Raw genomic sequence first — 24,978 nt, forward strand, 5'->3', positions numbered from 1 at the left:
GGATGGGGCCAAACTCTTTTCAGTTGCCCCGTGTGATGGGACAAGAGGCAATGGGCAGAAATTGAAGCACAGGAAGTTCCGCCTGAAGGTGAGGGGGAATTTCTTCCCTGTGAGAGTGATGGAGCACTGGAACAGGTTGCCCAGAGAGGTTGTGGAGTTTCCTTCTCTGGAGATCTTCAAGGCCTGCCTGGACGCAACCCTGTCTAACATGCTCAAGGTGACCCTGCTGAGCAGGGAGGTTGGACTAGATGATCTGTAGAGGTCCCTTCCAACCTTACTGATTCTATGATTCTATGAGTGAGGTGAGACTCTTGTGGGCATGGCTTTGTGTCACCTGGGCATGTGCGAGGCAGCCCTTTTGCTGGTGATGTTGTCTGTAACAATGCTGAGAGGTTATGAGCACATGCTCCAAGGATGTGAGTTGTCTTTGGTGTGCAGGGAAGTGTGCAGCAGTTTTTCGTAAGACTCTCCCATGAGGCTTCATGTCTGTGTCCTTCTGATTTGCAGGTCTGCAGATGAGCAGTGCCTGAGCAAAGCCAAGCAAGAGGCTGCCAGCCAATCCGTTGAGCCCACCCAGAAAGAGAAGGCAAGAGAAGGCGGCTCTGGGGAGCAGAGGGGCTGAAGAGGTAAGGTAACAGCTGTCATGCTTTTGAGAATGTGGCCCTGGGTAAGCAGTGGGACAAGGCAATCCCCTTGTGCAATGTGTCCATTTAGGAAAGGGATGGGGGGTGGGGATCAAAATGGGGAATCAGAAAGGTCCAAGGGCCTCCTTGGAAGTGTGCGCTCAGGTTACAGTCACCCAGGAATGGACAGGGTTGCCTGTCCTTCCTGTGGGATCCATCCCAGAGAAGATCTTGAGAAGACCTTCCTTGTCCTGTACTTCCAGAAGGTCTTGCTGGTGAGTGGGTCCTCTGCTGAGGCTCTCTTGTCCACTCCAAACAAGTGAGGAGGAGGTAACAGGAGAGAAGAGAGCGAAGGTGTGTGCTGGAGTGTACGGAGTGAGATGAGACTCTTGGGAAGTGGCTTTGGGTGCACCCTGTGTTCTTGCATGTGTGTGAGGGAGCTGTTTCCTTTTGCCCTGTTGCCTGTAGTAGTGCTGAGAGGTTGTGATCAGGTGCCCAAGGACTCAAGGTCTCCTGGCTGGATTGGCAGCATGTGTCAGTTTTTGGAGAGACTCGTGTAGGAGATTTCATGTCTTTGTCTTGGTTTTCAGGATCGCAGATGAGCAGTGCGTGGGCAAGGCTGAGGCACAATGAGCTGCCAAATCGGTAGAGCTGACGCAGAGAAAGAAGGGAGAAGAAGGCAGAGTGCTGGACTCAGTGAGGATTGTGCGAGGGCCAAGGAGCACATGGAGAAGGGGACTCCAAGGTTGGAGGAGTCTGTGCTCAGTCTGCAGTAGCCAATGCGTGAGCAGACCAGTACGTGCTTCTTGTGGCAACCGTCCCACCAATGCAGGTGTGCAGAGCTTCCTTGTTTTGTACTTCCAGAGGGTGTTGCTGGCAAGCGCCTCCTTTCCCGAGGACGTGTTCAGGCAAAACTGATCCGTGAGATGGAGTTGATGGGAGAGGAGAGGAGAAAGGCCCAGGCTGGAGTGCCTGGAATGAAGGGAGACTCCTGGAGAACTGGCTTTGGGTAACTCTGTGCTCTAGGATGAGTGTGAGGCAGCCATTTCCCTTGGCAGTGTTGCGTGTCCTTCCTGAGGGATCCATCCTCGGGAGGCAATTGTGAAGAGCTTCCTGAGAGATTATGCTCATGTGCCCCCTGGGCATAAGTCTTCTGACTCGGTGGGAAGAGTGTAGCAGCTTGTGGTGAGTGTGCCACCTAACATCTCCTTCTGGTTGCCAAGCTTTTAAATGAGCAAGACCTGGGCAAAGCCGCAAAGGAAGCTGTCCCCAAATCAGAAGAGCTTGCACAGCAAAAGAAGGGAGAAGGCAGCTCTGAGGGGCTGAAGAATATGAGAGGATGTATAAGGTGACTCTGCCTTTGAGACTTGTGAAGCAGGGGAAAAGTATGACAAGAAGTGCCGCGGGAGGAAGGTGGTGCTGTAGAAGGGGAGGGTTGGACAAGCTCTGTGAGCGGTGTGTTTGCATTGAGCATGGTTTTGTAAATCTAGGCTTTAATCTGAAGGATTCGGATTGACTCCTAAGCACACTGGTGTAAAAAATGAAGAAAGGAGGAAGTCTCTTGGCTCCTTTGGCAAAGGAATTGACCCATTGATGTGGACTTGTTTGGAAAAAGCAGGCCTTGGAGTTGAATGTCATGTGATTGGCTGTCCAATCAGGAGATGCCTCCTGGTCTGCTGAGCAGTGTTTCCTCTGATCTCCGGTCCATCTGAAATGCCTCCTCCCTGTTTGCCTTGCAGCATGGTTGCTCCTTGAGGCAGAAGAGCATCAGAAAAAAATGGTGGCTTCTGTCCAGAGAAGCTCAAAACAAAGAGAAGAAAGATGCAAGAGCTGTCAGCCAAAACTACAGCTTCCTCTCCCTGCCTTGAGCAGAGAAGCAGAAGAAAGTGACCCAAGAGCTGGTGATGCCACAACAAGGGTAAGTTTATGCCAGATCCTGCCAAGGCCCAGGGGAGTGTAGCAGCATGGAGCACTGTGCTGCAGGGTCACGGATTCTGAGCCCTGGGGTGGATGCAGCAGCCACTGCTTTCCCCTGTTTTGGGGGGTGCCCTGGGTCAGCCCCCAATGCTCTGTGTCTCTGTGCAGCCCCAGGGAGGGCCTGATGCTGGTGCTGCATTGGAGGGGGTGGAGATCTGCAGTGGCAGCATCTGTGCAGGGTCTGGGGGCAGGCAGGGACAGGAAGGGATGCAGTCAGCGTGCGAGAGGGAATCTGTCCTTTGCACTGCAGCATCCTGCCCAGGGTGAGTTAGCTGGCGTCTGCAAAGGCTGGAGGCATCTGAAGCCTGCCTGGCAGAATGGAGGAGGTTGGAGGCCAATGGAGAGTGGAGAATGGGCCAGAGCCTTTGCTCTGGTAAAGGTCTCCAAATTTGAGTGGCGTTTCCTCTCTGGTGAGCAGCAGGACCAGAGCGGGGCTGGGCTGCCGCCAGCAGCTGGGCCAGGCTGGGCAGCGGCAGCCCCATGGCATGGCCCAGCCCCTAGGCCCAAGGTACCTTGGGGGTTGCACAGAGTCCCATCCACACTGGACCTGCCCTGGTCTTGGGGATCCTGCTGCACCCTGGGGTGCTGGTATTTCCTGCTGTGACATTGCCCTGGGCATGACTTGCAGCACACAGCCAGAGGCATGGATGGAGCCCCCAGACTGTTAGAGCTTGGCGGGCACCTGTCCCTGCGCAAGCTGGGGCTGGGTAGAGCCCTGCTCCACGATCCACCACAGGACACACAAAGCCTACATCTCTCATGCCATGGCTGTTTTGTAAGTGACACCCACCGCACAGCCCCAACAGCCCTCACAAGTGAAGAAACACACAGCTTGCACCTCTTTGGCAGCTGCAGCCTGCTGTTTTGGAAAGAGCAAGCACATATGGACTTCCAGAGATGTTTAACACCTCAGAGAGGGCTCTAGGACTGCATTTGCTCATGAGATAGTGGGTGGCCTAAACAGAGCAGCCTGCAGTGATTCACCCCCACCAACGGCGGCACCAGGAAAAAGGGTCCCCTTGCTCAGCAGACAGGAACAAGGCTTTGTTTTGCTTATGGGTATGTGGTCGTGTGAAATGACAGCTTCTCTACGGCCACCTGAAAGCAAGCCAAACCTTTGCGCTGTGTAGGGCAGTCCAAACTTCCAGAGCAAGTTGTGGGCTGCAGTGAACTGTGAGCAAGTGGGAAGGAAGTGCTTTCCTTGAAGTAGTATGCAGCTACGGAAGGTCTAAGTAGCTCCTGTTGCTTCCAAGTGTTACAGGAGGCTCTAGTTCTGAAAATGAACGGCATTTGGGACTTGGGCTAAGGCCAGTGGGGCTGTGACAGGGCAGAGCCCCAGGCCACTGGGAGCCCAAGGCCCCTGGAGCCAAAGGGAGCTGGGGACAAAGCCCCCTGGGGCTGTAGTAGTAAATACATATCCTGTGTGACAAGGGAGTCGATGTGCTTTGGCATATAGTTTGGTGTTCCCAGGGAGGGGAGGGAGGGGAGGGAGGGCCCACAGGATGTGAGGGATCCCTGGGCATTTGGTGCTGTCCCAGGGTGTCCCAGAAGACATGGCAGGAGAGGGACCCCAGGGGACATGGGCTCCCAGAGGTGTCCCGGGGGGATATAAGGTTCCCATGGTGTCCTGGAGGAGATGGGAGAGAAGGTGAGTGTAGGGGTTTCCCGGGGTGCCCTGAGAGACGCAGGGAGTCCCAGAGGGCTCCTGTGAGGGAGTCCCAGGTCTGGGGACAGAGATCAGAGGACACGTGTGGGCAGCAGAGGTGCCCCAGAGAATATTGTGGGAGTCCCAGGGCTGTCCCAAGAAACATGGGAGTGGGTCCCAGAGAGGACAGCAGTGTCCAAGGCCTTTATTGGACTTGGCTCTAGGGGCACTCAAGGCTTTCCTTGCCCAGAGGGAGGCCTCAGGCACCCCAAGTCGGATCCTCAGCCCCGTGGCCTCTCCAGGGAGCCCAGGGAAGCCTCCAGCTGGTCTTGACCATGCTGAATGCCTGTGTGCCCCACCTGGCACAGCCCCTGAACCACCTGGGCCAACTCAGCTGCCACTGCCTCCTGCAGTGGGGAGCCTGGGGACAAGGGGACACAGGTTACACCAAGAGAGCAGGGAGGAGGGGGACGAGGGAAAGGGGGAAACAAGGTTCAGGGCCTGGCACCAAGGAGACAGGGGCCATAAGGCGCTGACTGGGGCCAAGGAGGGCGTATGAGGGAACAGAGCTCAGGGCCTGGAGCTGGAGACATACAGGGGATACAGGGCGACAGAAGTCAGGGGTTAGGGCTTGTCTCCAGGGCTGGGGAGATGCTGGGCACACAGGGAGATGTGAGAGGTAGAGCAGAGCCCTGGCACAGGGGACAGGAGGGACACAGTACACAAAGGGAGGGGTCAGGGCCTGGCGCAAGGGACACAGTGGAGCCTGGGGATTTCCAGGGCCACCCACAGTCCCAGTCCCCCGATCTGAGGTTGACCACAGCCCTCCTCTAGGATGCGAGGCTGCCCTCCAGAGCCCTTGCAACATCTCATGACACCAAGGGCCCCCTTTGATGCCACCAGACCACAAAGCATTCCCTATGACCCTCCCCACAATGCCAAGGTTCCCCTTGGACAGCATTAGACCCCTGTGTGCCCAAATGAAACCTGGGTGCCTCCCATCAGCCTCCCCATCACCCTCCACCCCTCCAAGATCCCAGGATGCCCCCAGGACCCCGTAGTCCCCCCATGACTCCATGTTCCCCTCAGCCCCCTAAGGTACCAGGCCATCCCCCATGACCCTAAGCTGGGAGAGTCCACCTGTGTTGGGCTTCCCGGGGGTTTCCCCTCCTTCCTCCTGGGTGAAGGCAGGCTCAGGGCCTCCCAGGTAGACCAGGTTCAGGTCAAGGCAGACTTGCTGACAAGGACGTAAGCCGATGGGGACAGGGGCATGCTAAAATTCGCATCACACATCTCACCGCACACCTACCTCTGACAGTGCCAAGGTCACCTGGGGCGCGAGGGCGTACACATAGAGCTTTGCATGTTGAAGGACCGTGTTCAGGATGTAGGCTGGCAGAGGGACCACCTGCTTTGGCCCAAACATGGCCACACTGGCTGGGGGGCACTGCAGAGATGGCATCAGAGGCAGGGGAAAGCAAAGGATGGGCAGGGGCTGGGCAGGCTGCAGGCAGTGTGCAAGGGGAGGGGAGCATACAAGGAGCCTGCAGGCATAGGGCAGAAGGAGAGCAGCATGCTGGTAGCGTTTAGGAAAGAGTCCAAGGAGTATGTGAGCAGTGTTTGGGTTCTGGTAAGTCTGTCGCAGGTAGGGAGAGAGTGTGTGGGAGCATAGAGCTGCATGGGGATAGTCCCAGGACCATGCAGGCAGCGATAAAGCATGCAGGGATTGCTGAGGCACTAAGCATGTGGGCTGCGTGCAAAGAGCACATGGGCCCCCTCTAAGTGTGTGGGGAGCATGGGAGGACCACGAACCATGTGACAGTAAACCTCCAACAGGCATGCAAGGACTCACATGCACGGTGTGGCACAGCAGCAGCTGACTGAAGCAGCTGTAGCACTCATCCTGGTCAGGCAGAGGGGTCTCTGAGGTCCCTGGAGGACCAACAGAGAGCACAGCTCTGTGCCAGCATTTCTCCTGCCCTTCTCCAGCCCTGCACTCATATGTGTTGCAATGGTGTGATGTACAATGCACAGCAAGGGCGAGAGCAGCCCTGGGGTGAGGCCCAGCTCTTGGCTCAGCTCTCGGCCCAGCTCCAGAGCCCCCTCATAAGCATCCAGGGGGATAAGGACAGGGGACCCTGGCAGAACCTCTGCCAGCACCCTGTAGGAAGAAGGACACCCTGGGAGGACATGACAGGGACACTGGGGCACAGGGACAGCCTGGGAGACATGATGGGGACACCCTGGGGAGACACAAGGAAGACCCTGTGTGGAGGGTTGTATCCGTACTAGGTGATACTTGCTGGGAATGGTCTGTGTTGTAACTTTTTGGTGTCTGGAACAATACAGCTGTGTCAAGTGGAATACAAATAAGTAACCAACAAAGTCTTGGAAAACTGTGAGAAAAAACAGCAGGTGGTTACATCTAGATTCTGTGGCTGGACCATGAGAAGCAGTCAACATGAAGGTCAGAAGTTGAAGAGTAATGAAATAGCGACTCCCAAAGTCAATGTGGCCCCCAAAATAAGTCTGCATGCATGTGCAGTATTATAGCCCAGTTATGCAACCAAGGAGGAGTTGGGCTAGACTCCCTGCACTTGCTGGCCCCAGGTTCCGGGACTCCCGCCTACAACAAGTAACCACAAATACTGGAATTTTTCCAAAGGAGAGGAAGGCTGCTACACAACAGAGGACCATGTTGCCTCCTCAGGGACACCCGAAAGGAATGTGCCTGCTGACTCTCTCTCATCATGCAGACGATCGGGGCAAGCGTTGAGGTGGTCCTTCTCGAGATTACCATTAGGTCGGCCTGTTTGTAAGTATCTACCAATAAACTGCTTGCTACTGAAGAGTGTTTGTCTGTGTGTGTGTTTGTGAGTTTGTGCTGGCTTGCCAAACGTTCGGCCCCTGGGAGTCTGGAACAAGCCTTTCCTCTTGTGCTAGGTTATAAGCATTTGGGAAAGGGACTGGTTTTGTCTGCTGACTTCTCTGTCCTGACCTTACGAGCCAGGCCCTGGAGCCTATGACTATGGTCTGCAAGGTTAGACAGAGATGTGAATTGATAAGTAATGTCCAGCTGTTCAGCTCTTTTCCATTGTTTCAGAGGAGGCTTTTGACCAGAACACAGAAAATAATTTGGAAAGCCAGAACTATTCTGCAGTGCCACCTTGAGTGTTAGGGATTTCTTCATCAGTTCTTTACATTTCTTTCCTGTTCTTTTCTCCTGGGGAGTATTCATGCAGGTTCTCCTAATGACAAGAAACATGAAGGATCAGTCACGAACAGGAAGACAATCTGACATGTGCACACTTGGTGCCTACACAGTAACTTTATGAAGGCTCCGCATATACACAAAAGATTAGCACACAGTTCCATTAGGCACAAAGCAAGCAAGGATCCCTGGAATCCTATCATCTAGCTTTACTTACTGTCATAAGAGACACATTCTACTTTAGGCCTGTACCTGTCAGTCTAACAGAGATGTGAAAAATGGATGCATGGATACAGAAAGCCTGTCCTTTGAAATTTAGCTCATGGCCTGCATTGCATTAACATGCTGATTACGTGTTCAAATGCCCAGAACATGTTTAGAAAAAAAGACACAAGACGTCCACAGAGATTCACAAAATCATACAATGGTTGAGCTTGGAAGGGATCTCTGCAGATCATCTAGTCCAACTCCCTGCTCAAGCAGGGTCACTTAGCACATGTTGCCCAGGAACTTGTCCAGATGGTTGTGACTCTCTCCAAGGAAGCAGACTCCACAGCCTCTCTGGGAAATCTGATCCACCGCTCAGTCACCTTCACAGCAAACAAGTTTTCCCTCAAGTTCAGGTGGAACTTCTGGGTTGCTGTTTGTGCCCGTTGCCTCTTGTCTTATCACTGGACACCACTAGAAAGAGTCTGGCCCCATTCTCTCTACGACCTCCCTTCGGATACTTATACACAGTGATAAGACCCCCCCACCAGCCTCCTCTTCTCCACGCTGAAGAGTCCCAGCTCACTCAGCCTTTCCTCACATGAGACATGCTCCAGTCCCTTCAGCATCTTAGAAGGCCTTGCATGGACTTGATCCAGTAACTCCCTGTCTCTATCATACTGGGAAGCCCAGAACTGCACACACTACTCCAGATGTGGCCTCAAACAACACAGCAACAGTACCTGCAAGGAGCAACCAGGAACAGAACAGCAACTTCATTCTGGCATGCAGGATTAACCACAAGAATTTCTGCTCTAAACCAGAGGTCAGGAAATGTGGAGGCTGCTGCGAATTCTTATCCAGATAACAAACAGAGTGCAACAGCTAATATGATCCCCAAGTAGAATTGTGAAGAAAGGAATATTCTCCCAGCAGACACAGAAGTATTCCTACTGGCACTTGAGGCATATCACATAAAATACTACGGGTAATGTGATCTCCTTTGAAGAAAAAGAAAAAGAGAAATTGCAGCAAGAAAGGAACAAAGGCAGGCTAGGAAGATGCTCCAGAAATGAAGTGCCAATCATCCAAAAGCACACTAGGATAATTCCATCTGACAGAGCCAGACTAAGACAGAGGAAATAGGATTGTTCCATACAGGCAAAGTTCCTCTAGGGACACAGAACCAGTTACCCTCACAAACAGTGCTGCCACAAGAACAAATACCCATAAAGTTGCCAGCAGGAAATGCCATCCGGATTTGAAAAGGCTTCACATCCTTGAAAAGGAAATTCTGCATGTGGATTTCAATCAAGAAAACACTTCACAAGGGAGCTTAAGTCTATTTGTAACATCAATGCTAGGATACCTTTGCCTGTGATAGGTGACTAAACTACAGCACCCAGGAGATTCTTTGGGAGGTGATGAGATGTCAAAGAAAAACAGGCAAAGAGGAACCCAAACCTGAGTCACCGGGACAGGCACAGGAAGCTAAGCAGTGCCCGTTAGCCTCTAGTCTAACCCCACTGCCCAAGCACACATCATTCTTTTGTGCATGAGGAACCACAAGATTCAGTAACTGAGGAGCAAACCACAACAAATTAAAAGCTGCTTCTGCCTCTGCAATGGAAGGCATCAGGCAGTCTTCTTGCCTCTTTCAACCCCAGCCATCATTTGGGTAAGTTCCAGAGTGAAAAATGAAGCCCCGAAACAGCGGTTTGTTTTTCACATTTTCCATACCTCTAGTACGGTCATACTTATCAGTTTGCAAGATATAATTAGACAGGAAATATAAAAGTTCTCTCAGAAGACTGTGACGCTCTTTGGAAGAAGACCTTACAGTGAAATTAGCACTCCTCTTTTGCTGTGTAAAACATATTACTTACAGAAAAAGAGAGAAATAAATACTTACTCTCTCGGCATCACTAAACAGCCCAAGATATTTCACCATCTTCATGTCATGCACTGGTTTGCATCAGAGCCCAAACACAGATACTTCCAAGAGCTGCGGTGGAGGGTCAGCAAAGACCTTGGAAAAGAAAACTCATAGACGTAGTCAAGGGAGACTTTTCAATATACACTGCAGGAGAACAGCACTGCACTGCAGCATACGTTACCTCATCCCTGAACCAGCAAAGGTTGCTTACTGTGTGCACGTCCTCAGGGGTGCCAGTGAGGCTGAAAGCACTGCTCATGACCTCTGGCCTGCCTTCCTCCAATGTGCAGCAATCCCTCTGACCATGGCCTGAAAAAACACAGTTACAGCAGAAAGGGCTTACGAGGGAAAATACTGAGCACAGGAACCTTTGCACAGCAGTCAGCTGAAACAAGGCCCATTAAAAGCCTGACAAGTTAGACCTTGGAAACAGCAACAGTGTTTCAGAGCACAGGATCACGGTCTTCCTCAGCTTGCTGCTCAGGTAGCAACAGCAGCCTGGTTCTCTGTTTCAGGAGGGCAGGGGTGTTTCAGACCATGCTCACTTCAGCAGTAACAGAGGAAAGAGAGGAAGCTGACAGAAAACAGGAGGACTAGTAAGCATAAGCAAGCAGCTCAGGAATGAACACAAGAGCAGCAAACGCCTCTTCTGCTACATTACGCTGCAGCCTGCACAATCCTGAGGTTTCAGCCAACCACAGCAGGCATTCCCCACACCAAAGAACCTAAGAGAGGAACCCAGAAGAACTTGAGGCTGATGAGCTTCAAGGGGAGCTGAGCTGACAACACAAGGTGGAACAGAGGACAACACTGGAGTCAGGCAATCGGAACACCGTGGCGTGCATTAGACTGGTTGCAGTACGGCTTTTGGCATCCAAGTGTGCTTAAGGCAGGCAAACAGCCCATGGGCCTGTTAGGATAAAATAATACTCAGATCTGCAACAGCATCTCCCTCCTGGCTGAGGCTGGGTTCACAAAATACAATAAACAAACAAACAAACCCCTTTTCCTCAGACTGTAGCATGACTCTGCAGGCTTTAGTAAACCCTTGATTTCCTAGCCCTTTCCAAGCCAAGTGCTAGCAAGCAAGGTCAGACTGTCTGACTAGCAGACAGTGTGAAAAGTCTTCCTCCTACATCAAAGTGCAAGAAGGATATTTTGTATACACAACCAACCAAACAGCACATTCCTCCCTTTCCAAGCTTCCAAGGTCCTTTTTAGAGATGGCCCCTTTCAAACTGGGCCCCCGTGTCCTACGGTTTCCGCAGTTAAATAGAGGCCAGAGAAGTCCTAAGTTGGATGGATTTCAACAAGCATGCAGAAGCCCTGCAAAACCTCCCTATATTGGTATTAAGCCGAGACTGAGATCCCTATTTCTCCCTTCTGTGGCTGAGCTGCTATTTTGAATGTAATCCTGATCAGAGATGAAAGTCTAAGAGATGTACCACGCATCTCACAACAAAAGTCAGAGAAGACAAAATACATGTTGCTGTGAGTCAGTAAGCCTGTGCAATGCACACCTTATGCTCTGGCTTTAAAATGTAGGTTTAACCAAGGGCCTAGGAGAAAGGAATAAGGACACAGGTGTCAAGGAACTGTAGAAACTAACAGAAGAAAATGAGCCCTCACCTGGAAGTTGTCTGAAAAAGATCTCCAGGCAAGGGTGCGTTCACATCCTTCTCCTTGGTCTAGCGAGGACAGTGCCCGTTTTGGGCCATCGTTTTCCTTTCCTCCTTAGCAACTGCAGGAAGAGAAGAAGCTACCAAAAGAGTGCTAGAGCTCTACATCTACATACCTCAGGGGTCAGGCCCTGCTCCTCTCACAGCCCTCTTCTTTCCTCATTATCACACAGGACAGACTGCTAAGGTTTGTAAGTTAAAGCTGAAAATAAATCACAGGTGAACAATGAAAATTGAATGCTGCGCTACCCCAGCACAGTACAACAGCAGCTCCTGCCTATCTGCTTTCCCCAACAGCTTCCCAAACACACACCCAGGGCGTTACATCTTTCCACAAGGGGAGAACATCCCGGGGCAGAAGCAGCACGGGAAGCGGCTGCTCTGTTCCTCTCCCTCCTGCCCTGCTGCCTGGGGGTCACTAGTGCTGCAGCTCTCACAGCTCAGGGCTTCTCAGCACCCGTCAGGCCACAACGCGGTCAAAACCCCCGCTGTGTCCCCGGGATGGTCACGGGCAGCAGCTGCCCCCAGCGCAGCACACAGGTTTCTCTCCTGTTCCTCCCCTCCCCTCCCGCAGACTCCCCCAGGCCCTGGGGCAGAGTGGGGCCCTGCGGCACCAGCGCCCGGCAGCAGCGCTTCACTGCGCACCAGCACCAGCAGCCAGCGACACACAGGCCCCGCCCCCAGGGCCGGAAGTGACGCCTCCAACACTGCAGACCCTCCCACCCCGCGCTCTCCCATTGGCTCCCGTGGGGCATTGCCTCCCCGGGGCGGGACACCAGGGAGGGTCGGGAGGGAGGCGGCAGTGCGCGTGCGCGGTGCGGGGGCCAGGTGGGGAGGGGCGGGCAGGGCTGTGCGGCAGCAGCGGCTGCGGAAGGCCCGGCCCGGCCCGGCCTGGGCTGCATCTGGTCTCCGGCAGCCTCCGGCTCTTGCGCCCCTTCTGCTGGCGGAGCTGTGGCTGTTGTCTCTGCCTCCGAGGCCTAGCAGCAGACACCAGGGCCTCCTGGTCTGTCCCTTGCGCCCCGGGGACTCTGAGAGGTGTCACCCCATGGTCCTGCACTCAGCATTGCGCACCCCCACCTGCACGCTGGCACCAGGAGGAGCCCTGGGCAATGCAGAGGGAAAGGATCTCCCTTCCCAGGGGCTCCATGGCCGTGCCTGGCTTTTTTGCTAGATGAAGCACAGGATTGGTTTATATGGCACTAGAGCTCCCTGTACATTTCCTTTGCCTACCTGTAATCAGTGATCACAGTTCTCTGCTCCAATTAGCCCTCGGTGAGTTGTTGTTGCTAAAATGGCCCTCGGATCTGTTAATGCTCTATGAAACTGTGGGATCTGCTGCTGACTTTAATGTTTTGTTCACTCTCAATAGGTGTGATTCATGGACTCAGCACCAAGAACACCAAGAGGGTCACTGAAATGCAAAAAGCCCTGGTGAACCACACCTCCCTATCATTTTCTTTGAGTCTTGTATGGCTAATTTAGGAGGTTTCTGTTGTGTAGATGCAAGGTGGAGTCTTCAATAATACACAAATATTTCTGCTTTTGAAGGTTTTATTATTGTTATTATTGTGCCCTCCAGAAGGGCACACATCCCCCGCAGCTAATTTGCCACGATAACCGAGAGCCTGCCTCTGGCCATGGCCGTCAGGAGCCTCCACGCATCCTGCTCCTCACGGTGCCCACAGCCGGGCTGGGCTCAGAGAGGAGCTGGGAGCTGCCCCAGGGAAAGCATCGCTGTCAGCAGCCACCTCTCGCCCTCTGCCTGCCCGCAGGGCCTGGAAAGCCCGGGACCCGCCCCCTGCCCCGCCCCTCACCGCCCTCCTCTATGCCAGCGCGCATGCTCCGCCCTGCCCGGCCCCGCCCCTCCCCTCTATGTCCCGCCCCTCCCCCCCTCTCAGGGCCCCTCCCCTCAGCTCCCCTGCCCGCCTCTCCCCACCCCTGTACTGCGCACGCGCACTGCCACCTCCCTCCTGCCCCTCCAGCCCCGGGAGGCCACGCCCCACGGGAGCCAATGGAGGAGGGCTGAGTGGGCGGGACCGCAGGGCAGGGGGCGTCACTTCCATCTGTGGGGGCTGCATGGTCTGTAGCTCTGTGCTTTTGTGAAGCCCCTCGCTGCCCCACACAGTTCCCCAATGCACCGTGCAAAACTGCCAGGCATTCCCCCAGCACCCTCCTAGGCGCCACACACACCCACGGGGCACCCAGACAGCCCCAAGGTCCCCAAAGCCTGCCTTGAGGCACCTTGGTTGACTGCCTGGGAGCCCAAACTGCCCCCAAACACCCCGGGGAGCCCCAAGGAGCACAAGACTAAGCAACAGAAACTCCTCAAGAACCCCCAGAAACCTCCAATACTCCTACAACCTCACAGGGACACTCCCAGGCAGCCTCCAATTGCCCGTCCCCCACCAAAACTGGGAAGGGGCACCGATGCCACCAGGGACGCTGCTGCGTGGCCAGCTGTGGCCAGACGTGCTGAGGGGCCAAGCTGGTACATCTGGCTTCCTTCCCAAGCCAGGAGACACCAGCCCTCTTCCTCCCTGCACAGACACCCTGGGCTCTCTGCTGCAACAGGGAACCCAGAGTGCATGTGTGGGAGGGTCCTCGAGATCCCTAGTGACCCCAGACCTCTGTGGGGGTGGGGGGAGTCTGGTCATCCTCCCACGCCCCCAGAGAACCCACGTGCTGGGGTCTCCTGTGGAAAAAGGCTGATGCTAGAGGGAAGGCGGCTCACAAGAATCCACTGCAAGAGGGCCCAGGTGGGTTTTGACACACCATTTTAGAAAATAATCCCCCCAGCAAGGCCAAGGCAGCATGCTCACGAGCGTTTCCCAGTGCCAAAATCTTCCAGGATGGATGGAGCAGAGGGGAATTCCCCCAAGGATGCCTGGAGGTGTTTTTCTCAGCTTTGGGCACTGTTTGGAGACACTCATGGCAGCTCTGCCTGAAATCCCCCTGCCCTCTCTCCCTCCCCTTGCCTTTCTTCATCTCTCCTTCTGCCCTCCTTTCTTCCTTTCCTTCCTTCCTTTTCCTTGTTCTCCTTCCTTCTCTTTGCTTTTGCTTTTCCTTCCTTTTTGCTTCTCTCCATCCTTATCTTTCTATTTTCTCTTCTTTCCTTTCCCTTTCTGCTTTCTCTTCTTTCTCTCTTCTTTCCTATTCCTTCCCTCTCCTCTTCCTGTGCTTTTCTTCTTTCTCCTTCTTCTCCTGCCCTTTTCCCCTAATCTTGCCTTTTCCTTCCTTTTGTTGAGGGCTCTTCTCTCCCTCCAGCAACTGCCCCTCCACGTCTCCCGCTCAGCGGACCTTGCAGGGCTCAGCCCCCAGCATGCACGAGGTGACCCCAGCCTGGGGATCCCCTTGAGGCTCTCCCTGCCCCACAGCCTGCCTGGGGAGCAGGCAGGGGGTGTGGGCAGCTCCCCACAAGGCTCCGGGCAGCCCCTGCCCATGGCATGGCCCCCCTGGCTGGGGCCGGGGCCCCAGGGGGCCCTGCAGACCCTCTGTGACACGGGCTGGCCTCACTGTGGGGCTCTCCCGCATCACAGAGACAGCTGCCCTCTCCCCATGGTGCCCAGCCGCCTCCCCACACTTCCCTGCCAGGCCTCCCGCAGCCCCAGCACGGGGGGCTGCTCTCGCGTCCGCCCGCTCGGCAGCAGCTGCTCTGCAGCTGGAGGGCCAAGGCCGAGGGAGGCGGCGGCACCGCGCGACAGGCGCTTTGGGGAAGGGCCACGTGGGAGGAGGAGAGCCCAGAGGAGCAGGTTCTTCTGGGCAAAGGAGAAAAGCCCATTCTCCCGGCCGGGCAGCCGGGTCTTTGCGGGCAGCCATGGGGATGCCCCAGAGGGAGGGCAGGGACAGCATGCACCATGCCCTCGGGATGGCCGGCAGCTTGCCGTACGCAGTGTTGCGTGACCACGGAGCGGAGGGTAAGGCCTTGCGGAGCTCTGCCGGGAGGGCTGTCCCAGACACTCTTCCCAGCACAGGCGCTGCACGGAGCCAGGAGATGGGGGGACATGCATGGGGAGGGCTGGCGACAGTGCCCAGAGCCCTGGAGGAGCGCGCCTGGGGGGCGAAGGGGACAGTGTGGCCCCGGGGAGTCCGACTGCTGCAGAGATGCTAAGAGACGGCCCCTCATCCCCACTGGGCTGCTCGTCCATGGCCAGGCCGCTGCCGGGGCTTTCTCCCCGCTGCCTCTTCTTGGGCGTCCGGAGGGGCAGAGCAGGCCCTGCATTTGCAGACCCCTCCCCGCCGCGCTGGGCAGGCGGCAGCTCGCCCTTGTGCTGTGCACAGCTCTGCTTGGGTCCCTGCTTCTGGGACCTGTGTCAGGCCGCGGGGGGCAGCGGCTGCAAGAGCCCACCCGTGTGTCCCCGGAGTGGGACACAGCGCTCCCCCAGGGGACACGCTTTCCCCCAAAGCAGACTCTGCGAGGTCCACAGGAGCTCCCGGCGAGACCAACGTGGCCCAAGGTGGCCGGCACAGGGGTGTTCTGAAGGGTCTCCTCTTTCAGCTCGCGCAGAGAAATGTGTGGCCAAGGACTCCCGCTCCCGAGGGAAGCACCATCTGCCCCAAATACCCGGGGCCACTGAAAGTAAACCCGGGGAGGAGAGAGTCCCAATCAAAATGCCTGCAGCCAGGTGAGACTTGCCGGGGAGGGTGCTGCTGTCGCCAGGGGAGTGAGCTCTTGCTTTGCACACAGTGTCCCTGTGAAGCCTAAAGGGGAGTTAGTTTTCTTCCCGCTGAGGACAGTGTCACTTCTGTGCTGACTCTCTGCTCCCAATAGGCCGAGCATTTGGGGAACGCCCTGGAAATCGGGAAGGGGGAAGTGGGGCCTCGTGGACGCCTTTGTCTGGGGCTGAGCAGGATGTGTTTGCTTCAGGGACCTGTGCTCAGAGTGCCTGGAGACTGCAGCAGGGACAAGGGGGGCAGAGGCTTTTCTCCTGGCTTGCCAAGGGTGCAAGCGTTTCTCCGAGCTGTGCTTGCCACTGGGCTCTTGCCAGAGAGGACTGAGCCTGTTGGGATTGCCAGTTCCAATGGAAAGGATGTGTCCAAAGGCGGTGCATAGCTTGCGAGCACAGAGTAGAGAGCAAAGTCCTCCTGCACTGCTACCCACTGCCCATGGTGCTTCTCCCTAGAGTGCACGTGCCCTGTCTGGCCGGCTGCCCCTGGGTAGAGGAGGATGGCAAAAGGAGACTCCTTTATCCAGCTGAAGTCCAGAAGATGCTGCAGGAGTGCAAAGCCTGCTGGGAAATAGCAGCGGTAGGTGCTCTGGCTGGATGCATTTCTTATGGCAGCTGTCCCTGGAGAAAAGCCTAGTGGCCTGGTGGTCCCTTTGGGAAAAGTGCTTCCTTTGGGCCTTGCTGCAGGAGAGGGAAGCCGCTCGGTAGTTCTGCAGGACACTTTTGTCTCCTGCATTTCTGTGGAGCACAGCAGGATCCCTTTTGTAGGCACTGTTGATGCCAGCAATGACAATGGTGGGCTTTCCTGTGAGGGCAAGTGTCCCAGCTCTCCTGAGCGCATTGACTGCCGTGGTCACTGCTCATGGCAGAAGAGACCCTTGTGGCTGGATGGAGTTTGGGAGCCCACCATATGTCCATGGCTCAGTAGTGGTGAGCAAAACCCCTCGGGCAGAAAGGTTTGTGCCAGAGAGCAGGAGAGAGGGGGAGCTACCCAATTCATCCCTGATGGTATTGCCATGCTGTGGCCCTGCAGAAGATCCGCAAGCTTCTGAAGAAGTGGGATGTGGGCTACTTCTGGGACGCATATGCCAACCAAACTACACGGCCAGGCTGGAGGAACGAGGTACTGGCAGCCTTTGAAGCCATTCAGCCCTGCACACCTGCCTCATGTGACGGGAGGTTTCTTCTCGCCGCACCTCCATCTCCACTGCTTTCTCTTTTCCCTCCCATGCCTGACAGTATCACCACTGGACAGGAGGGATCAGTGTGGAAGACACTTCCCTGGATGTGCGCAATCCACTGCTGGCCAAAAGGGAAAGGCTGGAGAGCACGGCCAAGATGCGGGACCGTTACGTAAGGCTTTTCTTGGGGAAGGAGGGCCTTCGGGCAACCCTGGGTGATTCTGCGTCAAAGCTCGGGAGCTCTTCTCCAGAAGCCCAGGTGACAGGCAAAGGAAGAGCAGCCAGGCTTCATGCGCTCCTCACAAGCTGGTGTGAGGAGATCTCATGCTGGAGGCGCAGGGTGGGTGCCGGAGGGCACCTCTGCCCCAAGGCACCCAGGAAACAGCCCAACTGCTTGCAGACTTACTTCTCCCGGCCTCACTTCCTCAGCAGCATTTGGGCCCTCCGGTGCAAAGGATTCCCCATCCTCCAGACGAGCCCAGGAGACAGAGCAAACCCAAAATGCAGGGTGGGAAGCCAGCTGCTCGAGCAAAGAGAGTGACTTTCCAGCTGCCGGAGCCCTGGCAAGAGTAAGCGTGCACAGCTGCGGCAAAGGCCTGGCACAGCCCCGTGCCCATAGCCCTGCGCATGCGACGTCCCCTTTCCCTCTCCCTCATCTGCAGGGCTGGGGGCAGCATCCCCGGCTTCTGGGGGTCCCCAAAGGACCTGGGGGAGACCTTCCCTCCAGGAGCCTCTCTGCTGCCCTAACTTCAAGCCCCAAATCCCTCCAGGGCCAAAAGGGGCTCTGGGTACCAAAGCAACGGCGTGTGCGGGGGCTGTGGGATGGCAGTGGCAGCAGGGCTGCCAGCCAGCAGGTGAGAGAGGATTTGTCACCTCTGTCGCAGGAGCGCTTCACCGTGGGGAACACAGGCTCTGCCCCCGCTCAGCGCCCAGGCGTCTCCGCGGCAGAAGTGGCCGGAGGCCCAACGAAAACTCCCGGAGCAGAACCTACGGCAGCAGCACTTCCCTGCGTAAGTACCTGCCAACAAGGGGGTGTTTGCTGCTCCCCTCAAAGGCCTTCCTTCCCCCACCAGCAGCACCTGGGAAAGAGGGTCTGCTCCTCAGGCAGCCTGGCCTGGGAGCGCAGCAGGCTCGGGAGCCTGGCACCTGAGTGGGACACCCCTGCCGTCCCCACAAAAGGTGTTGGGCCCCGAGAAGGAGAGAAGAAGCTGCGAGCTTCTCACCATCAGCAACAGCCTGAGTGTGGCCAGCAGCTTTTCTCGGCTTCTTTCCTCACGCTCAGCCCCTTCCTGTTTAACTCCACAGCCCTCAGCAGACGTCTCGCCTCCTGGAAAAGAGGGAGAGGTACCGCTGATCACCAGCCGGGCTCCTGCGCTTTGGATTTTCCTCTGTTGTATTAAACCAAGTGGCCACATCATGGGAAACTTTGTTGGAGGGGATGTGAAACGGGCACTTTGCAGCGTGGCTGCTTTGGAGGGGAAGTAAAGGGCAGCTGAGGGCACCGGGACTGTGCACCCACTTGCTGTGCACAGATGTGCACGTGTGTGCCCACACTCATGTACTGCGGGGCCTCCTGTCCCCATGCAGTTGGAAACTGCCTTGTGGCAGCAGGACCTTTGGGGATTGACAACATCTGCCCTGCATGTTTCTCCTGGAGCACAATCCTGGCCGCATGTGAAATCTCAGCCCAAGATTTCTCCCACGAGCAGGATGGGGCAGGCAGAGCTGCACGGGGCGGGGGGAGACAAGCACCTCTCCCAGAGCCACCTTTCCACTTCTGTTCTCTCTTCGGCTCCCAGAGGGTTCCAGTCCAGGGGCTTCCCACCTTCCCTTTCCTCCCTGTGCCTTGGCTCTGGCCATTGTAAGGATAATCTAGGGGTTCGATCATGAGAGACACAAGGCTCATTAATATAAATACATTTTTTAACAATTAGGTAAAAAAAGGAGCAATGTTACCAATGCAGGAGGGCTCCCCGAAGCTCCCATGGCGGCCAGTGACAGAGACAGCAGGGCCGCCCCAAGCACGGCTCTGATGTGAGGAACTCCCATCATGTCTGACTTTTACTTTTTATAGACAGCTTAATGAATATTACAATCATCACATTATCTTTTCACACAGATTTATGGGGTACATGTGTATTACATCTTTATCCTAAAGTACATAATATAAACAGCTTCGCACATCCACAAGCACATATTTATAGTTGCTGATTAGTAACATTTGCCTTGACACCGGGTTATTCGTTGGACTTGGGTGTCGGACGAGGCAATTTACATAATGTTGAAAGTAATACACATAGTGTTATGATAGCCAGCAATGCTATGAGACCGCCTGGATAAGGTGTCCAAGCCATCCAGGCAGGGAGCCCACCACTCAGCCAGCCATGCGTCACCATCATGTTGTTGGATATACTGAACAAGCTGTTTGATATTAGGAACATCATCCTCACAGACGAAGATTCCTCAGTTAAATTAAAACAGCACGTTCTTACAATGTCGTGGAATCTGTGGTTATGGTGCGGAAGCAAACAGTCAATTATCAATCTCTTCTGCAATACTCCTCAACGTAGCTCTTGTGTCTCCTTGTTAAGGGAGACGATAGACTCGAACGTCCAATTTAGACCTGTGCCAGTACGCAAGCTACAAGTTCCAATTGCCGATGGTTATGGGCCAGCACCCCCGGGATCCCTGCTAGGCCTAGCAGCAACCCTAGAGCTTCTCCATGTGAAAAAAGGCTTACATGGGGGTTACATGTGTTGTCCAGAACATGCTGTGGGGATCTAGTTTTATTTAACATGTAAGGCAAGATACTTAATGCTACTCTTCCAATGGCACAGGGACCTCCTGCAGAATTAGCAGGTACATACGTGTAAGCTGCAGTCCCACATAAAAGGAACCGTCCTAATGGCAAGATTAAGTAACTCCTCCCCTTACTCTTTGTTCATTCCTGTATTGAGCTGCTGGTTTGCACTCCAGGGAGTTTAAAGCTTGTTCTGCTTTTCAGTAGCCTGGCCCTTTAGCCAAACCCTAAGTTCTGCTTTTATCTAGCCTTCCCTACCTATCAAAAAGATTTCCAGTAAGACTGTTCCTTGTGGAAAGCAGAGCTCATGGGAGACAGCTTGGACTTACCATATGGTCAAAGAGTGTAATTATTTTTTTAAGAAACTGTATCATGGGCTTTATTTTATTTTGCTTGCAATTAAGAAGAGCCATCCTTCTGTGTCTATTAAGGAAAGCAGGTGGGAATTGGGGCGTATGAGCTGTAACATTCAGTTGGAGATTCCAGTGGAATAAAGGTAGCTTGTAACAGGAGTGACCTGAGTCCCAGGTACCTGATGGGAGAAATGGCAGAGTTGAGGAGATGAAATGGAAGATTGTCCATACAGTGTCTGACCTCTGGGACACTGCTTTTCCTATATGCCCAGACTTCATTAGGAGACGCTCTGGATCAATATCCATTGGAGAATGTTGCTGTTGCTTATTCTGAAAGATGAAATAACAAAAATAAAACCTTCAAAAGCAGAAATATTTGTGTATTATTGAAGACTCCACCTTGCATCTACACAACAGAAACCTCCTAAATTAGCCATACAAGACTCAAAGAAAATGATAGGGAGGTGTGGTTCACCAGGGCTTTTTGCATTTCAGTGACCCTCTTGGTGTTCTTGGTGCTGAGTCCATGAATCACACCTATTGAGAGTGAACAAAACATTGAAGTCAGCAGCAGATCCCAAAATTTCATAGAGCATTAACAGATCCGAGGGCCATTTTAGCAACAACGACTCACCGAGGGCTAATTAGAGCAGAGAACTGTGATCACTGATTACAGGTAGGCAAAGGAAATATACAGGGGGCTCTAGTGCCATATAAACCAATCCTGTGCTTTATCTAGCAAAAAAGCCAGGCACGGCCATGGAGCCCCTGGGAAGGGAGATCCTTTCCCTCTGCGTTGCCCAGGGCTCCTCCTGGTGCCAGCGTGCAGGTGGGGGTGCGCAATGCTGAGTGCAGGACAACGGGGTGACACCTCTCAGAGTCCCCGGGGCGCAAGGGACAGACCAGGAGGCCCTGGTGTCTGCTGCTAGGCCTCGGAGGCAGAGACAACAGCCACAGCTCCGCCAGCAGAAGGGGCGCAAGAGCCGGGGGATGCCGGGGACCAGATGTAGCCCAGGCCGGGCCGGGCTGGGCCTTCCCCAGCCGCTGCTGCCGCGCAGCCCTGCCCGCCCCTCCCCACCCGGCCCCTGCACCGCGCACGCGCACTGCCGCCTCCCTCCCGACCCTCCCTGCTGTCCCGCCCCGGGGAGGCAACGCCCCACGGGAGCCAATGGGAGAGCGCGGGGTGGGAGGGTCTGCAGTGTTGGAGGCGTCACTTCCGGCCCTGGGGGCGGGGCCTGTGTGTCGCTGGCTGCCGGTGCTGGTGCGTGGTGAAACGCTGCTGCCGGGCGCTGGTGCCGCAGGGCCCCGCTCTGCTCTGGGGCCTGGGCGAGTCTGCGGGAGGGGAGGGGAGGGGAGGGATGGGAGGGGAGAGAAACCTGTGTGCTGCGCTGGGGGCAGCTGCTGCCTGTGACCATCCCGGGGACACAGCGGGGGTTTTGCCTGCGTTGTGGCCTGACGGGTGCTGAGAAGCCCTGAGTTGTGAGAGCTGCAGCACTAGTGACCCCCAGGCAGCAGGGCTGGAGGGAGAGGAACAGAGCAGCTGCTTCCTGCCTTGCTTCTGCCCCGGGATGTTCTCCCCTTGTAGAAAGCTGTAATGCCCTGGGTGTGTGTTTGGGAAGCTGTTGGGGAAAGCAGATAGGGAGGAGCTGCTGTTGTACTGTGCTGGGGCAGCGTAGCATTCAGTTTTCATTGTTCACCTGTGATTTATTTTCAGCTTTAACTTACAAACCTTAGCAGTCTGTCCTGTGTGATAATGAGGAAAGAAGAGGGCTGTGAGAGGAGCAGGGCCTGACCCCTGAGGTATGTAGATGTAGAGCTCTAGCACTCTTTTGGTAGCTTCCTCCCTTCCTGCAGTTGCTAATGAGGAAAGGAAAAAGATGGCCGCAAACGGGCACTGTCCTTGCTAGACCAAGGAGAAGGATGTGAATGCACCCTTGCCTGGAGAGCTTTTTCAGACAACTTCCAGGCGAGGGCCCATTTTCTTCTGTTAGTTTCTACAGTTCCTTGACACCTGTGTCCTTATTCCTTTCTCCCAGGCCCTTGGTTAAACCTACATTTTAAAGCCAGAGCATAAGGTGTGCATTGCACAGGCTTACTGACTCACAGCAACATGTATTTTGTCTTCTCTGACTTTTGTTGTGAGATGCGTGGTACATCTCTTAGACTTTCATCTCTGATCAGGATGACATTCAAAATAGCAGCTCAGCCACGGAAGGGAGAAATAGGGATCTCAGTCTCGGCTTAATACCAATACAGGGAGGTTTTGCAGAGCTTCTGCATGCTTGTTGAAATCCATCCAACTTAGGACTTCTCTGGCCTCTATTTAACTGTGGAAACCGTAGGACACGGGGGCCCAGTTTGAAAGGGGCCATCTCTAAAAAGGACCTTGGAAGCTTGGAAAGGGAGGAATGTGCTGTTTGGTTGGTTGTGTATACAAAATATCCTTCTTGCACTTTGATGTAGGAGGAAGACTTTTCACACTGTCTGCTAGTCAGACAGTCTGACCTTGCTTGCTAGCACTTGGCTTGGAAAGGGCTAGGAAATCAAGGGTTTACTAAAGCCTGCAGGGTCATGCTACAGTCTGAGGAAAAGGGGTTTGTTTGTTTGTTTGTTTATTGTATTTTGTGAACCCAGCCTCAGCCAGGAGGGAGATGCTATTGCAGATCTGAGTATTATTTTATCCTAACAGGCCCATGGGCTCTTTGCCTGCCTTAAGCACACTTGGATGCCAAAAGCCGTACTGCAACCAGTCTAATGCACGCCACAGTGTTCCAATTGCCTGACTCCAGTGTTGTCCTCTGTTCCGCCTTGTGTTGTCAGCTCAGCTCCCTTTGAAGCTCATCAGCCTCAAGTTCTTCTGGGTTCTTGTCTTAGGTTCTTTGGTGTGGGGAATGCCTGCTGTGGTTGGCTGAAACCTCAGGGTTGTGCAGGCTGCAGCGTAATGTAGCAGAAGAGGTGTTTGCTGTTCTTGTGTTCATTCCTGAGCTGCTTGCTTATGCTTACTAGTCCTCCTGTTTTCTGTCAGCTTCCTCTCTTTCCTCTGTTACTGCTGAAGTGAGCATGGTCTGAAACACCCCTGCCCTCCTCAAACAGGGAACCAGGCTGCTGTTACTACCTGAGCAGCAAGCTGAGGAAGAGGGTGATCCTGTGCTCTGAAACACTGTTGCTGTTTCCAGGGTCTAACTTGTCAGGCTTTTAATGGGCCTTGTTTCAGCTGACTGCTGTGCAAAGGTTCCTGTGCTCAGTATTTTCCCTCGTAAGCCCTTTCTGCTGTAACTGTGTTTTTTCAGGCCATGGTCAGAGGGATTGCTGCTGCATTGGAGGAGGGCAGGCCAGAGAAGATCATGAGCAGTGTTTTCAGCCTCACTGGCACCCCTGAGGACGTGCACACAGTAAGCAACCTTTGCTGGTTCAGGGATGAGGTAACGTTTGCTGCAGTGCAGTGCTGTTCTCCTGCAGTGTATATTGAAAAGTCTCCCTTGACTACGTCTATGAGTTTTCTTTTCCAAGGTCTTTGCTGACCCTCCACCGCAGCTCTTGGAAGTATCTGTGTTTGGGCTCTGATGCAAACCAGTGCATGACATGAAGATGGTGAAATATCTTGGGCTGTTCAGTGATGCAGAGAGAGTAAGTATTTATTTCTCTTACTCTTTTTCTGTAAGTAATATGTTTTACACAGCAAAAGAGGAGTGCTAATTTCACTGTAATGTCTTCTTCCAAAGAGTGTCACAGTCTTCTGAGAGAACTTTTATATTTCCTGTCTAATTATATCTTGCAAACTGATAAGTATGACCGTACTAGAGATATGGAAAATCTGAAAAAAAACCCGCTGTTTCGGGGCTTCATTTTTCACTCTGGAACTTACCCAAATGATGGCTGGGGTTGAAAGAGGCAAGAAGACTGCCTGATGCCTTCCATTGCAGAGGCACAAGCAGCTTTTAATTTGTTGTGGTTTGCTCCTCAGTTACTGAATCTTGTGGTTCCTCATGCACAAAAGAATGATGTGTGCTTGGGCAGTGGGGTTAGACTAGAGGCTAACGGGCACTGCTTAGCTTCCTGTGCCTGTCCCGGTGACTCAGGTTTGGGTTCCTGTTTGCCTGTTTTTCTTTGACATCTCATCACCTACCAGAGAATCTCCTGGGTGCTGTGGTTTAGTCAGCTGTCACAGGCAAAGGTATCCTAGCATTGATGTTACAAATAGACTTAAGCTCCCTTGTGAAGTGTTTTCTTGATTGAAATCCACATGCAGAATTTCCTTTTCAAGGATGTGAAGCCTTTTCAAATCCCGATGGCATTTCCTGCTGGCAACTTTATGGATATTTGTTCTTGTGGCAGCACTGTTTGTGAGGGTAACTGGTTCTGTGTCCCTAGAGGAACTTTGCCTGTATGGAACAATCCTATTTCCTCTGTCTTAGTCTGGCTCTGTCAGATGGAATTATCCTAGTGTGCTTTTGGATGATTGGCACTTCATTTCTGGAGCATCTTCCTAGCCTGCCTTTGTTCCTTTCTTGCTGCAATTTCTCTTTTTCTTTTTCTTCAAAGGAGATCACAATTACCAATAGTATTTCATGTGATATGCCTTAAGTGCCAGTAGGAATACTTCTGTGTCTGCTGGGAGAATATTCCTTTCTTCACGATTCTACTTGGGGATCATATTAGCTGTTGCACTCTGTTTGTTATCTGGATAAGAATTCGCAGCAGC

Source organism: Rhea pennata, unplaced genomic scaffold, assembly GCF_028389875.1.
Source record: "Rhea pennata isolate bPtePen1 unplaced genomic scaffold, bPtePen1.pri scaffold_31, whole genome shotgun sequence".
NCBI classification, from domain to species: domain Eukaryota; kingdom Metazoa; phylum Chordata; class Aves; order Rheiformes; family Rheidae; genus Rhea; species Rhea pennata.